Source organism: Vipera ursinii (assembly GCF_947247035.1).
Source record: "Vipera ursinii genome assembly, chromosome: 1".
Classification (NCBI taxonomy): domain Eukaryota; kingdom Metazoa; phylum Chordata; class Lepidosauria; order Squamata; family Viperidae; genus Vipera; species Vipera ursinii.
The window spans coordinates 354,492,952-354,506,900 of NC_139512.1; the positions used below are offsets into that span (position 1 = coordinate 354,492,952).

Here is a 13,949-nt window from a genome sequence, read left to right on the forward strand (position 1 = left end):
CTAGAGGGCACAAAAGGATACTTTTTTGCTATCATCCCAAGGGCAATGTTTCTTAAAGTTGGTAATGTGAAGATGTGTGGACTTCAACTTCCAGAATTCCCCAGCCAGCATGCTTTTTTACAACCTTCATACCAAGGCTGTTTAAGCGAATCACAGCAGTTGTTCACACAATCATGTCTCAATCTTGGCAAATTTAAATGTGGACGTCCCCAACCACACTTGAAGTTGAAGTCCACCCATTTTAAATCATACTAATTGGGGAATTCTGGGAGTTGAAGTCCACCTTCTCAAAGCTGTGTGAACTGAGCCACTAAGTTCACATTAAAGTGAACAAACCACAGTATGCCTTATTTATTTATTTATTTATTTATTTATTTATTTATTTATTTATTTATTTATTTATTTATTTATTTATTTATTTATTTATTATGGGACTTATATGCCGCCCTATCTCCCAGAGGACTCAGGGCGGCTAACAACAATAAAAAACCAGCAGTACAAAAGTTAAGAAAAAATTAAATAGCAGCCCCAAATATTAATTACACAGTTAAAATTAAAACTTTTTAAAATCCATCATCAATCCAGGTCAGCCTGGATCTTGCCTTGCAAGATCCCCCGCTGCTGATTCAATCGAATAATATTTCAGCTATGAAAAAACTATAGGAGAGTGTATCACTCTGGTTTTTAAAAGCTGATGACTGTAATTCTTGTTGAAAAAAAAATAAAGTGGAACTGCAAGTCCTTTACTCCATCATCTCCCTAAAGTTGGGTGGGTTGGAGAAAAGTAATCCAGGTAGGAAGAAGAACCCAGATTTTGGGGGGGAAACACACTGACTCTGTAAACCGTTTAGAGTGGGCTGTAAAGCACTGTGAAGTGGTATATAAGTCTAAATGCTATTGCTAGTGTTATTAAAGAGGCACTTTTCTCTCCGTCATTCAAAAACAAAAGCCTTGGTGGAGCAGTGGGCTGATGCCTCCTTAAGTAACACCAGCTGCCTGCAATTAGTGCAGGTTCGCATCCCACCAGGCTCAAGGTTGACTCAGCCTTCCATCCTTCCCAGGTAGGTAAAATGAGGACCCAGATTGTTGGGGGCAATTAAGCTGACTTTGTAATAATGCCGCTTGGGGTGTGTGTGAAAGCCCTAATAAGCAGGCATATACATAGAATGAAGGCTACTGCTAAGCTTGTAAGCCGCCCTGAGTCTTCGGAGAAGGGCGGGATATAAATGGAATTAAAATAAATAAAAATAAAAATAAAATAAAAACATGATGCAAAAAAGAGAAGAATCTTCTTCCAAGCCAGATGGAAATTAATCAAGGAGAGAAGCAACCTAGAACTAAGGAGAAATTTCCTGACAGCGAGAAGAATTAATCAGTGGAACAACCTGCCTCCAGAAATAGAATAGAATAGAATAGAATAGAATAGAATAGAATAGAATAGAATAGAATAGAATAGAATAGAATAGAATAGAATAGAATAGAATAATAGAATAGAATAGAAAGAATAGGAATATAAAATATAGAATATAGAATATAGAGTAGAATAGAATAGAATAGAATAGAATAGAATAGAATAGAATAGAATAGAATAGAATAAGAGTTGGAAGGGACCTTGGAGGTCTTCTAGTCTAACCCCCTGCTCAGGCAGGGAATCCTGTACCATTTCAGACAAATGTTTGTTTAATCTTAGTTTCCATCTGTTGCTTCTTCTCCTGCCTTCAGGTGCTTTAGAGAATAGCTTGACTCCCTCTTCTTTGTGGCAACCCCTGAGATACTGGAAGACTGCTATCATGTCACCCCTGGTCCTTCTAATAATAATAATAAAGTTGGAAGGGACCTTGGAGGTCATCTAGTCCAACCCCCTGCTCAGGCAGGAAACCCTATACCATTTCAGACAAATGGCTGTCCAGTCTCTTCTTAAAAACTTCCAGTTTTGGAGCATTCACAGCTTCTGGAAGCAAGGAGTTCCACTGGTTAATTGTTGTCACTGTCAGGAAATTTCTCCTTAGTTCCAGGTTGCTTCTCTCCTTGATGAGTTTCCATAAATAAATAAATAAATAAATAAATAAATAAATAAATAAATAAATAAATAAATAAATAAATAAATAAAAAACCTTTATTGTCAAAGTACAACATGTGTACATTGAGATTAGCTGAGCCTCCCCCTGTGCTCTCTCCCCACAACACACAGTGACAACAAACCCTCCATCCTACCACACCATGTGAACCAACAACACCACACAACGGCCTCCCAAGTCAATTCTGCATAAGATTATGTCCCATTTAAAAGCCTGACAGCCCATGGATAAAAGCTATTTTTCAGCCTGTTGGTACGGCTGGCTATATTCCTATATCTCCTACCGGATGGTAGGAGAGTAAAGAGATACCGTCCAGGGTGTGAGTCATCCCTGAGAATCTTCCTCACTCTTCCAAGGCAACGAGCCCTGGCGAGGTCATCCAGTGGTGTCAGGGGACAGCCCACAATGTCTTGTGCTGTGCTCACTACCCTCTGTAATGCCTTCCTATCCGCGGCTGTCAGACCAGCATACCAAACCACAATACCTTACGAGAGGACGCTCTCTATGGTAGACCGGTAAAAGAGGGTCATTAGCTGTTGTTCTACCCTGTTCTTCCGCAAGACCCCGAGGAAGTGGAGTCTCTGTTGGGCCTTTCTGGCCACCTGGGTTGTGTTAACTTTCCAGGTAAGATCTTCACAGAGGTAGACTCCCAGGAATTTAAAGGAGGAGACTCTCTCCACACAGTCCTCCCCGATGTAAAGTGGGGCAGGTTCCTCCTTTTTTCTCCGGAAGTCTAACACCATCTCTTTTGTCTTGCCGATGTTTAGGTGCAAGTTGTTGTTACTACACCATATGGATAGTTTTTGTACCTCCGCCCTATATGCTGTCTCATCCCCACCTGTAATGAGACCCACCACAGTTGTATCATCTGTGAACTTGATTATCGCAGTGGATGGGTCAGATGATACACAATCATAAGTGTATAAAGAGTACAGATAGGGGCTAAGCACACAGCCCTGTGGCGTGCCGGTGCAAAGCTTCAGGGGGGTGGACAAAGCAGACCCGACCCTCACTGTTTGTACCCGATCCCTAAGAAAGTCTTGAATCCAATCGCAGATGGCGGGGGAGAATTTCAAGTCAGTCAGCTTCTCGATGAGAATGCTCGGCAAAATGGTGTTGAAAGCCGAGCTGTAGTCAGCAAAAAGCATCCTGACGTAACTTCCAGGTTTCTTGAGATGACTTGCTACAGAGTGTAAAGCAGTAGCTATGGCATCGTCTGTCGTCCTGTTTCCCCTGTAGGCAAATTGATGTTTATCAAAGTCCAGTGGGAGGCATGTCCTAAGATGTTGGAGAACCAATCTTTGGAAGCATTTCATGACTACAGACGTTAATGCAATAGGTCTGTAGTCATTCAGGCACTCAACTGCAGTTTTCTTGGGGACTGGGACAATGGTAGCTGCCTTCAAGCATGATGGTACACATGCCGTTTGCAAGGAGATGTTAAAAATCCTTGTCAGGATGTTGCTTCTTGTCCTGCCTTCGGGTGCTTTGGAGAATAGCTTGACTCCCTCTTCTTTGGGGCAGCCCCTGAGATATTGTCCATCACTGGAGGTTTTTCAGAAGAGATTGGACAACCATTTGTCTGAAATAGTATAGGGTCTCGTGCTTGATCAGGAGGTTGGACTAGAAGACCTCTAAGGTCCCTTCCAACTCTCTCCTGTTATTCTGACTTCCAAGGTACAGTTCCAAGAAACACCTGTAGATGGCAGACTGGCTGCATTTATGATTTGAGAGTTTGGGAACATGGACTTACTTGGTGCTATTTTAAGTTTGTCCTATTGGTGGATTTTTAAGTTGCCCAATTGGTGGATTTGAATTCTGGGAGTTGAAGTCCACGAGTCCTAAAAGAGCCAAGGTTTAGTGCAAGGGTCTTCAAACTTGGCCACTTTAAGACTTGTGAAATTCCTCAGCCAGCGTGCCTGGTTGAAAAATTGTGGGAGTTGACATCCACAAGCCTTAAAGTGGCCAAGTTTGAAGACCCCTGGTTTAGTGTCTGAAGTTACAACAGCACTGAAAAATAATTGTCTTAGAACCCGTTTTCTCACCTACGACCCTTGCAGCATCCCTATAGTCATGGGATCAAATTCAGGTGCTTGGCAACTGGCATGTACTTATGACAGTTGTACAATCCCAGGCTCATGTGATCACCCTTTACAACTTTCCCAGCCAGCTTTCAACAAGCAAAGTCAATGGGGGAAGCCAAAACGGCTGCTTGATTTCCCATGCGGAGACTGCAGCGGTCGTGGAAAGTGATCCTTAGTCAAGGTTTTGAGTGCCGTGGTAGCTTCAAACAGTCACTAAATGAATGGCTGTAAGTCGAGGACTCCTTGTATAGGCTTCCTGGAATCAAACTTGGAACCATCCAAGTGCTTTTTTTGTAAAAGAAAAAGGTGCCGGAACTCACACATATCATACAACCCGCCTTGCCGACTCTACAAGGTTCCATCCAAAGAAGGTGCCGGAACTCCATTCTGAGTGTTCTATGACAAAAAAAGCCCTGGAACCATCCATACTGGATTTTTAGCAGTTGAAGAGAAATTATATCCCAAATAAATATTCAAAGCTTTACTACTTGTATTGTCTTCATCAGGACTGAACCAGCTACTGAATGAATCCATTTTCTGGATCTGCACATTAGAGGAATTTTTGGAGATTAGGAGGGAGATTGATCAAATACACTTCTGATATAATCTATTGATGATGATGATGATGGAAGGGATCTTGGATGATGATGATGGAAGGGATCTTGGAGGTCTTCTAGACCAACCCTATACCACTTCGGACAAATGGCTGTCCATTCTCTTCTTAAAGGCTTCCAGTGTTGGAGCATTCACAGCTTCAGGAGGCAGGTTGTTCCACTGATTAATTGCTCTCACTGTCAGGAAATTTTTCCTTAGTTCCAGGTTGCTTCTCTCCTTGATTAGTTTCCATCCGTTGCTTCTTGTCCTGCCTTCAGGTGCTTTGGAGAATAGCTTGACTCCCTCTTCTTTGGGGCAACCCTTGAGATACTGGAACAATGCTACATCTATCTGTCTGTCTATCTATCTGTCTGTCTGTCCATTATCTTATCTTATCTTATCTTATCTTATCTTATCTTATCTTATCTTATCTTATCTTATCTTATCTTATCTTATCTTATCTTATCTTATCTTATCTTATCTTATCATCTTATCTTATCTTATCCTATCCTATCCTATCCTATCCTATCCTATCCTATCCTATCCTATCCTATCCTATCCTATCCTATCCTATCCTAGTCTGTCTGTCTGTCTGTCTGTCTGTCTATCTATCTATCTATCTATCTATCTATCTATCTATCTATCTATCTATCTATCTATCTATCTATCTATCTATCTATCATCTATCTATCTAAGACTTCAAAATACTGGAGTTACTTTGCCCTAAGGAAAAAGCCAAGAAAGCTATCCCTGAATTTAAGTCTTTTCTTGCTTCGGTAAAAAAAAAGGTGCAACACTAAACCATAAAAAAAAACTCTGCAACCCACAGACCACGCTAGCCCACCCAAAAGAAAATGTCAGCGTAACTAAAGTTAGCCCTGGGGTTAGTAGGTGTTGCTTGGCTCAGTTGTCTGAACACAGGCTGTGAAATGTCATTTAAATTTAAATCCCTGTTGTTTCTGATCAGGGTCTCCCCCATTTACGCAGCCCTTGAAGGATTCAGCAAGCTTGGAATAAAATGTTTGCAGAAGGCTAGGAAATGAGTCACTGGCGGCCATAACCTCTCCTTGTATAAACTAATTTATGGAGAGATGCAGGTTGAGAAATAACATCCTTTAAATAGATTTTTTTTTTAACATCGGCTTTTGCACCTGATGGGGGGAAGACGGGGCAGAGGTGAGCGCGCTGGCTTGCACCCCTGTCGAGGCGCAGCTAATTATAGCTGTAGAATTAATGCACCTTGGCTTTCCCCTCCACTGGTTAATTCAATAATTAAACAGCCTTCAAAAAGCTTTTTAGCAGAAGAGGCCTTGCAACGGAGTACAGAGGGGAGATTTAAGTCAAAGCAGTTGCCACGATCAGCAGAACTTCAAAGCAGACTCTCTTACCTGCCATCGGCTTCAGGACACACAAAATATTCCATCCTTTTCTTGGCATCACCTTTTATTTATTTATTTTATTAAATTTAGGGAGGAAACCGGAGCAGCAGGGAAAATCATAAGGGGCCTGGAACGAAAACTCAGTGAGGAACGGTTGGGGGCATTGGATAAAATGGGAGAAGACGCGAAGAGGTGTGTGGGAAAATAGTCTTTCTGAAACTTAGCCAGTTTTACCCGTGTGGACTTCAACTCCCAGAATTCCCCAGCCAGCTTTGGGAGTTGAAGTCCATATATCTCAAAGCGTGCTGGCTGAGGACTTCTGGGAATTGAAGTCCATATATCTCAAATGGTCATATGCAACTGTTCAAAGTTGCCACACTGCTGGAAAAGGTGACCTGGCCTCATGCTTAATGACCATTGCAGTCATGTGATCAAAAATTTTGGATCAAAATTCACAACTGGCACATATTTATGACGGTTGCAATGTCCAGAGTTCATATGATCTCCATTTGTGACTTTCCAGGCCAACTTCCAACAACCAAAGTCTATGGGGAAAGCCGGATTCATTTAATGACTGTGGCAAAAAAAGTCATAACATTGGGCGAGACTCACTTAATGACTGTCTCACTTAACAACAGAAATGCCACTTCTAATTGTGGTCGTAAATTGAGGATGACCAGTACATTGTTTATTTTTTTTTCTTTCAGGTCAGATGCTACAAACCTTTCCTGCTATGTGTGTGCAATTCCATTAAAATTTCCAAATTATTTTTCAAAAACACTGGAAGGGCTTTTCTTAATTATCACATAGATCAGAGTTTAATCAAGCCATCAAGCTAGGAGCCTTGGGAAAAGGCTGCAAATCCAGCCAAGGAGATCCAAGGCAATTTCTGTTTGGCAGCTATTTTTAATCTATATTTTTTAACTTTCTTTTTCACCGTCTTCTGAATCAGTCGTTATGCCTGGGTAGAGCAAAGATTTGAAAATGTAATGGGGAACAACAAAGCAATAGTTCCATCACACAGCCAAAATTGTTATTGACTGATACACTTAATCTGAAGTTGTTGTTTTTTTTAAAAAAAAACCAGACTTGGTTAAGCCACCCAATAGAAACTGAGGGAGATCAGAGAGGATTATTTCCAGTCCAGCCTTAGGCATGAAAGAAGGCTGGGTGACTCTGGGCCAATCACCGGGAGTCGGTGAGTCCTAGTCCCGCCTTAGACAGAAAAGTAGACTGGGTGACTCTGGACCAATCACTGGGAGACAGTGCATTCTACTCCCGGCTTAGACACGAAAGAAGGCTAGGTGACTCTGGGCCAATCACCGGGAAATGGTGAGTTCTAGTCCTGTCTTAGATACGAAAGAAGGCTGGGTGACTCTGGGCCAATCACCGGGAGATGGTGAGTTCTAGTCCCGCCTTAGACACAAAAGAACACTGGGTGACTCTGGGCCAATCTCCAAGAGACAGTGAATTCTAGTCCCGCCTTAGACACAAAAGAAGACTGGGTGACTCTGGACCAATCACCGGGAGACGGTGAGTTCTAGTCCTGTCTTAGGTACGAAAGAAGGCTGAGTGACTCTGGGCCAATCACCGGGAGATGGTGCGTTCTAGTCCCACCTTAGACATGAAAGTAGGCTAGGTGACTCTGGGCCAATCTCCAGGAGACAGTGAGTTCTAGTCCCGCCTTAGACACAAAAGAAGGCTGGGTGACTCTGGGCCAATCTCCAGGAGACAGTGAGTTCTAGTCCCGCCTTAGACACGAAAGAAGGCTGGGAGACTCTGGACCAATCACCAGGAGACGGTGTGTTCTAGTCCTGCCTTAGGCATGAAAGCCAGATGGGTGACTTTGGGCCAGTCCCTCTCTCTCTCTCAGCCCAACCCACCTCACAGGGTTGTTGTGGGAAAAATCAGAGGAGGAAGGTGTGTTGGATATGTTTCTCACCTTGAGTTCTTTGTAAAATTAGCAAAGGCAGAATACAAATGAATAAATTAATAAATTAGAATCAATTTTGGATCCATTCCAATCCTGTTCCAGGACAATCTCATGAAGCAGAGATATAACTAACTTAACAACTGCAGAGGTTCACTTAACAACTATGGCAAGAAAGGACAGAAAATGTCGCAAAGCTCATTTAGCTGTTAATTTTGGGCTGAATTACGGTCATTTTTTTAAAAAATTCCATTTATATCCCGCCCTTCTCTGAAGACTCAGGGCGGCTTACAAGCTTAGCAGTAGCCTTCATTCAATGTATATGCCTGCTTATTAGGGCTTTCACACACACCCCAAGCGGCATTATTACAAAGTCAGCTTAATTGCCCCCAACAATCTGGGTCCTCATTTTACCGACCTCGGAAGGATGGAAGGCTGAGTCAACCTTGAGCCTGGTGGGATGCGAACCTGCACTAATTGCAGGCAGCTGGTGTTACTTAAGGAGGCATTAGCCCACTGCTCCACCAAGGCTCTAGTGTCAACGCTGCTAACGTCGGATGTTCTTGCTTTCACAACAGAGGGAAATGCAGCCATCTTTTCTCTATGGCTTTTAGAGTTTGTTGATGCTGGGAGGGGGAATGTGGATGAGAGTCCAGCTAGCCATAGCAATAATAACTCAGCCGTGGGAACCCAAGGTCATTGGGCCCAGAGTTGCTAAAGATTTGGCAGGCTGGAGAGCTGGGGAGAAAGCCCTTGCTTCAAGCTAATTGGGGAATGTGATTTATGACTGTTAATTGGAGGAGGGAATTGCGCTTTGTTACTTTGTATCCAGGGGAGGGGAATTCAGTTTCTGGTTTCAACTATGTAGTGCTGATACTTTGTTTCTCAAATAAAAGCTTCTTTAAGGTAAACAATGCCTCAAAGTTCTTTTGAAGAGTTTCACCTGTCAGAACCATGACATCTTAGGACTACATGCACACAAGTAAGTCTGATCTGTATTTAGCAGTACAGGGGTCTCCAAACTTGTCAACTTTAAGATTTGTGGACTTCAACTCCCAGAATTCCTCAGCCAGCCAGGGCTGGGCTGAGGAATTCTGGGAGTTGAAGTCCGTAAGTCTTAAAGTGGCCAAGTTTGAAGACCACTGTCACAGTATTTCTCAAACAGGATTTTCCCACCCAGTAAATTGCTCTTGCTGGCTGGGGAACTCTGGGAGTTGAAGTCCACATATCTTAAAGTTGCCCAGTTCTGTTTCCTGGGGTGCCAATAAGAATAAAACAGCCTGGCAAGGTTTTTAAAATCAATCCGTCTAATGAAATATTAACCTGGCTATTTGTTCCTGCTTTTTTTTTTTTAAAAAAAAGAGTCCTGTTAAAAGCATTTGAAAGCATTGGTGTTTTCTCTTGCCATCATTATTTTTTGGCATGGGGCAAAAAAGGCCATTACAGGTAGACCTTAACTGATGACCACAACTGACCCCCAAATTCCCAATGCTAAGCAAGAGACTTATTCGCCCCATTTTGCAATCTTTCTTGCCACAGTTAAGTGAGTCCTTGCAGTTGATAACTTAGTCACACAGCTGTTCAGTGAATCTGGCTCCCCCCCCATTGACCTGGCTTGTCAGAAGGTTGCAAAAAGGGATCACATCACACACACACACACACACACACACACACAAACACACACACACAGACACATGAAGGACACTGCAGCTGTCATAAATATGAGTCAGTTGCCAAGCAGCTGAATTTTGATCATGTGACTGTGGGAAGTCACCCCCCCCCCCAGAGAAGGAAATATTAAAAGGGCAGAATATTATATTTCCTCAAATGATCTTAAAAGAGGCAGAAAAGAATGCCTAGTTTTTCTTAATAGCCCCAGGTTTCCTTCTCTCAAGCAGAAACCAGCTCTGTAGAAATGCAGATGTGATCATCCATTCAGGAAGGTTGGAGACCCCCAGCTAGAAGATTAAGAAGACAAAGACACCTAAAATCTACAAAGCCCACCCAAACTCTAAGACATGGGTCTTCAAACTCGGCCCTTTTATGACTCATGGACTTCAACTCCCAGAATTTCTCAGCCAGGCATGCTGGCTGAGGAATTCTGGGAGTTGAAGTCCATGAGTCATAAAAGGGCCGAGTTTGAAGACCCCTGCTCTAAGACAGGACATAATAGGATTAACCCACAGATGCCAAAGGGGCACACTCAGACTCAGGTCAAAGTTCATGCCACAGGAACAATTCCAAACAAAAGGCTCCTGAGGGTATAAAAACCCACTCCCTACATGTGCTCGCTCTCTTTTCTTCCAGAGCCATCTTCCTGTCTGGCTCTCCTCTTCAATAAACTGCAAACTTCTTTCTAAAGCAGACGCCATGTTGTTTATTCCTGACTTGGACTGAACCATGATGAAGACTTTTCCTTCAACCTGACCATGGGGAGTCTGGAACTGTGGGGTGAAAAATGTTCATAAATCACTTTTTTCAGTGCTGTTATGACTTCGAACAGTCACTAAGCGAACGCTTGTAAGTTAAGGGCTATCTGTATGAGAAAGCGATGAGACCCAATAAACCAAGGGTCTCCAATCTGTGGGCCATGGCCCGGTAGTGGCCTGTGGCCTGCTGGCCACTGGGCCATGGGACAGGCTGGCTAGTGTGCATGTGTGTGCACGCACACCCCCTTACTTTCACACTTACGACGGTTGCAGCATCCCTGAGGTCACCTGATCAAAATTCAGACACTTGGCAAACTGACTCATATTTATGACGGTGGCAGAGCCTGGGGGGGTGTCACGTGATCCCCTTTTGGGACCCTCCCAACAAGCAAAGTCAATGGGGGAGCCAGATTCTCTTAACAACCGTGTTACTCACTTACCGTCTGCAGTGATTCGCTTAACAACGGTGGCGAGAAAGGTCGTCAAACCGGGCAAAACCCATTTCCCCACTGTCTTGATCAGCAAGAAAAATTTTGGGCTGCAGTTAAAAAGGCTAGAGCCCATTCAGAGGCTGTGCCTTTTTCTGAATCTGTTGGCTGAGCGTTGCTGGAGACTAAAACATATCAAGAACGGTTGCTGGAATTGGGCATGTCTACTTTAATGACGAGAAGGATTAGGGGGGACATGATAGCAGCGTTCCAATATCTCAGGGGCTGCCCCAAAGAAGAGGCAGTCAAGCTATTGTCCAAAGCACCTGAAGGCCGGACAAGAAGCAACGGATGGAAACGCATCAAAGAGAGATGCAACCTGGAATTAAGGAGGAATTTTCTGACGGTTAGAACAATTAACCGGTGGAACAACCTGCCTCCAGAAGCTGTGAATGCTCCAACACTGGACGTTTTTAAGAAGAGACTGGACAGCCATTTGTCTGAAATGGTATAGGGTTTCCTGCCTGAGCAGGGGGTTGGACTAGATGACCTCCAAGGTCCCTTCCAACATCATCATCATCATCATCATCATCATCATCATCACCACCACCACCACCACCACCATCATCATCATCATCATCATCATCATTATTATTATTATTATTATTATTATTATTATTATTAATTGAAACAGGATTCTGCCCTCTTGAAGGTTATAATACAGATGCTGCTTTCAGGATCCAGAAGAAAGTAAACATTGTGTTTCCAGCAAAGAAATTTATGTTGTATTTACATCTTAGGTGCTTGTGAAGAAATGAAGCTTGGAGCACATTTCCCTCTTCCTAAAGTAATATTTACTCAGCTGGAGAGCAGCATCCAGATGGTTTTACCAGTGCATCATTTTGGCTACTTTTTAAAGAAAATAAAAGGGTGAGGGGTTTCGAAGGATGGGGACAAAATTGGGATTGGAAGAGGGCAATTTTTCCAGAATACAGAAGCCTGGAAGGTTAAGGAGCATATAAATCAGGCTTCTCTCCCTCTCTCCCTCTCCCTCTCATAATCATAATAGTAAAGTTGGAAGGGACCTTGGAGGTCATCTAGTCCAACCCCATGCTCAGGCAGGAAAGTTTATACTATTTCAGGCAAATGGCTGTCCAGTCTCTTCTTAAAAACCTCCAGTGTTGGAGCATTCACCACTTCTGGAGGCAGGTTGTTCCACTGGTTAATTGTTCTCACTGTCAGGAAGTTTCTCCTTAGTTCTAGGTTGCTTCTCTCCTTGATGAGTTTCCATCCGTTGCTGCTTCTTCTGCCTTCTGGGGTTTTGGAGAAAACCTCTTCTTTGGGGCAGCCCCTGAGATATTGGAAGACTGCTATCATGTCACCCCCAGTCCTTCTCTTCATTAAACTGGACATACCCAATTCCTGCAACGGTTCCTTGTATGTTTTAGCCTCCAGATCTCTAATCATCTTTGTTGGTCTTCTCTGCACTCTTTCCAGAGTCTCAACATTTTTTTTTACATCGTGGTGACCAAAACTGGATGCAGTATCTCTCCCTCTCCTTCTTCCTCTGGTGGCTAGGGGAATTCTGGGAGTTGAAGTCCACAAGTCTTGAAGTTGTCAAGGATGAACATCCCTGCTCTAGATTAAGGCAGCTTTGCGAACATAGCCATTGTGAGAATGTTTATGGAGATTCTCAGTCATCCAGGTTATAGCTGACCCAAAGGTGCTTTTACAGGAGGCAACTGGACTTCTTTGGTTTTCCTTGGAGGTTTTTCTTCTTGTCCCAGAAACTTCTTCAGCTATAACCGGATGGTGGGGAATGGAGAGATTTGTACTCCTTGCAGACAGCTGGTCATTTGCATCCTTTTAGAGAGTCCTTGAGGCCACCTGGAGGGTTACTTGTGCCCTCAGGGTCACTTGAGTGGTGCAAATGGGCATGGACAAGTATAGAAAGTGGAAAGAGGGGCACATGACTAGGTCAGAGTATCAGCAAATAGCCCGAGCCTGCAAAGATGAAGTGAGGAAAGCTAAGGCTCAAAATGAACTAAGCCTTGCGACCAAAGTCAACAATAACAAAAAAAGCTTCTTTCAACATATAAAAAACAAGAAAAAAGTTAAGGAAATGATTGGTCCATTAGTGGGGAAAAGTGGCAAGAAGGTGACAAGCAACAGGGAGAAAGCAGAACTATTTAACTCGTCTTTTGCATCTGTCTTTACACAAAGGGAAAAAACAAACCAACCTATCAAAAATAGTGCCATAAAAAACAGAATAGAAATGCAAGTTAAGATAGGCAAGAAAATGGTAAGTGAGCACCTGTCCAGCCTAGATGAGTTCAAATCACCAGGACCAGATGGATTACACCCCAAGGTTCTCAAGGAACTGGCAGACGTGATCTCAGAACCACTGAACTATATTTTTTAAAGATCCTGGAGCACTGGGGAACTACCAGAGGACTGGAAGTTCTTAAGAAGAGACTGGACAGCCATTTGTCTGAAATGGTATAGGGTTTCCTGCCTGTGCAGAGGGTTGGACTAGATGACCTCCAAGGTTCCTTCCAACTCTGTTATTCTGTTACTCAAACAAAGGGAAAGATTGGAGAGACATGATATCAGTCTTCCAATATCTCAGGGGCTGCCCCAAAGAAGAGGGAGTCAAGCTATTCTCCAAAGCGCCTGAATGCAGGACAAGCAGCAACGGATGGAAACTAATCAAGGAGAGAAGCAACCTGGAACTAAGGAGGAATTTCATGACAGTGAGAACAATTAACCAGTGGAACAACCTGCCTCCAGAAGCTGTAAATGCTCCAACACTGGAAGTTTTTAAGAAGAGACTGGACAGCCATTTGTCCGAAGTGGTATAGGGTTTCCTGCCTGAGCAGGGAGTTGGACTAGATGACCTCCAAGGTACCTTCCAACTTTATTATTATTATTACTGGATGTAGGAGTCCAATTGTGGCCTTGCCAAAGCATTGTAAAGTGGTACTAATACTTCATGTGTTTCCATCCGTTGCTTCTTGTCCTGCCTTC

General features: G+C 43.2%; 1 protein-coding gene across 2 annotated transcripts in view; it reads left to right on the plus strand.

Moving 5' to 3' along the window:
* The window catches only part of APPBP2 (amyloid beta precursor protein binding protein 2), an 82,234-nt gene extending 75,319 nt beyond the window's left edge, over positions 1–6,915 (plus strand). The window contains exons 14-15 of one of the 2 annotated variants that reach the window (XM_083379730.1): positions 6,226–6,327; positions 6,843–6,915. The gene's annotated coding sequence lies outside the window, so the exon portion shown is untranslated. The remainder of the gene's footprint in view (positions 1–6,225; positions 6,328–6,842) is intronic. The other variant, XM_083379731.1, reaches the window with a different exon arrangement.
* The last annotated feature ends 7,034 nt before the right edge of the window (positions 6,916–13,949 follow it).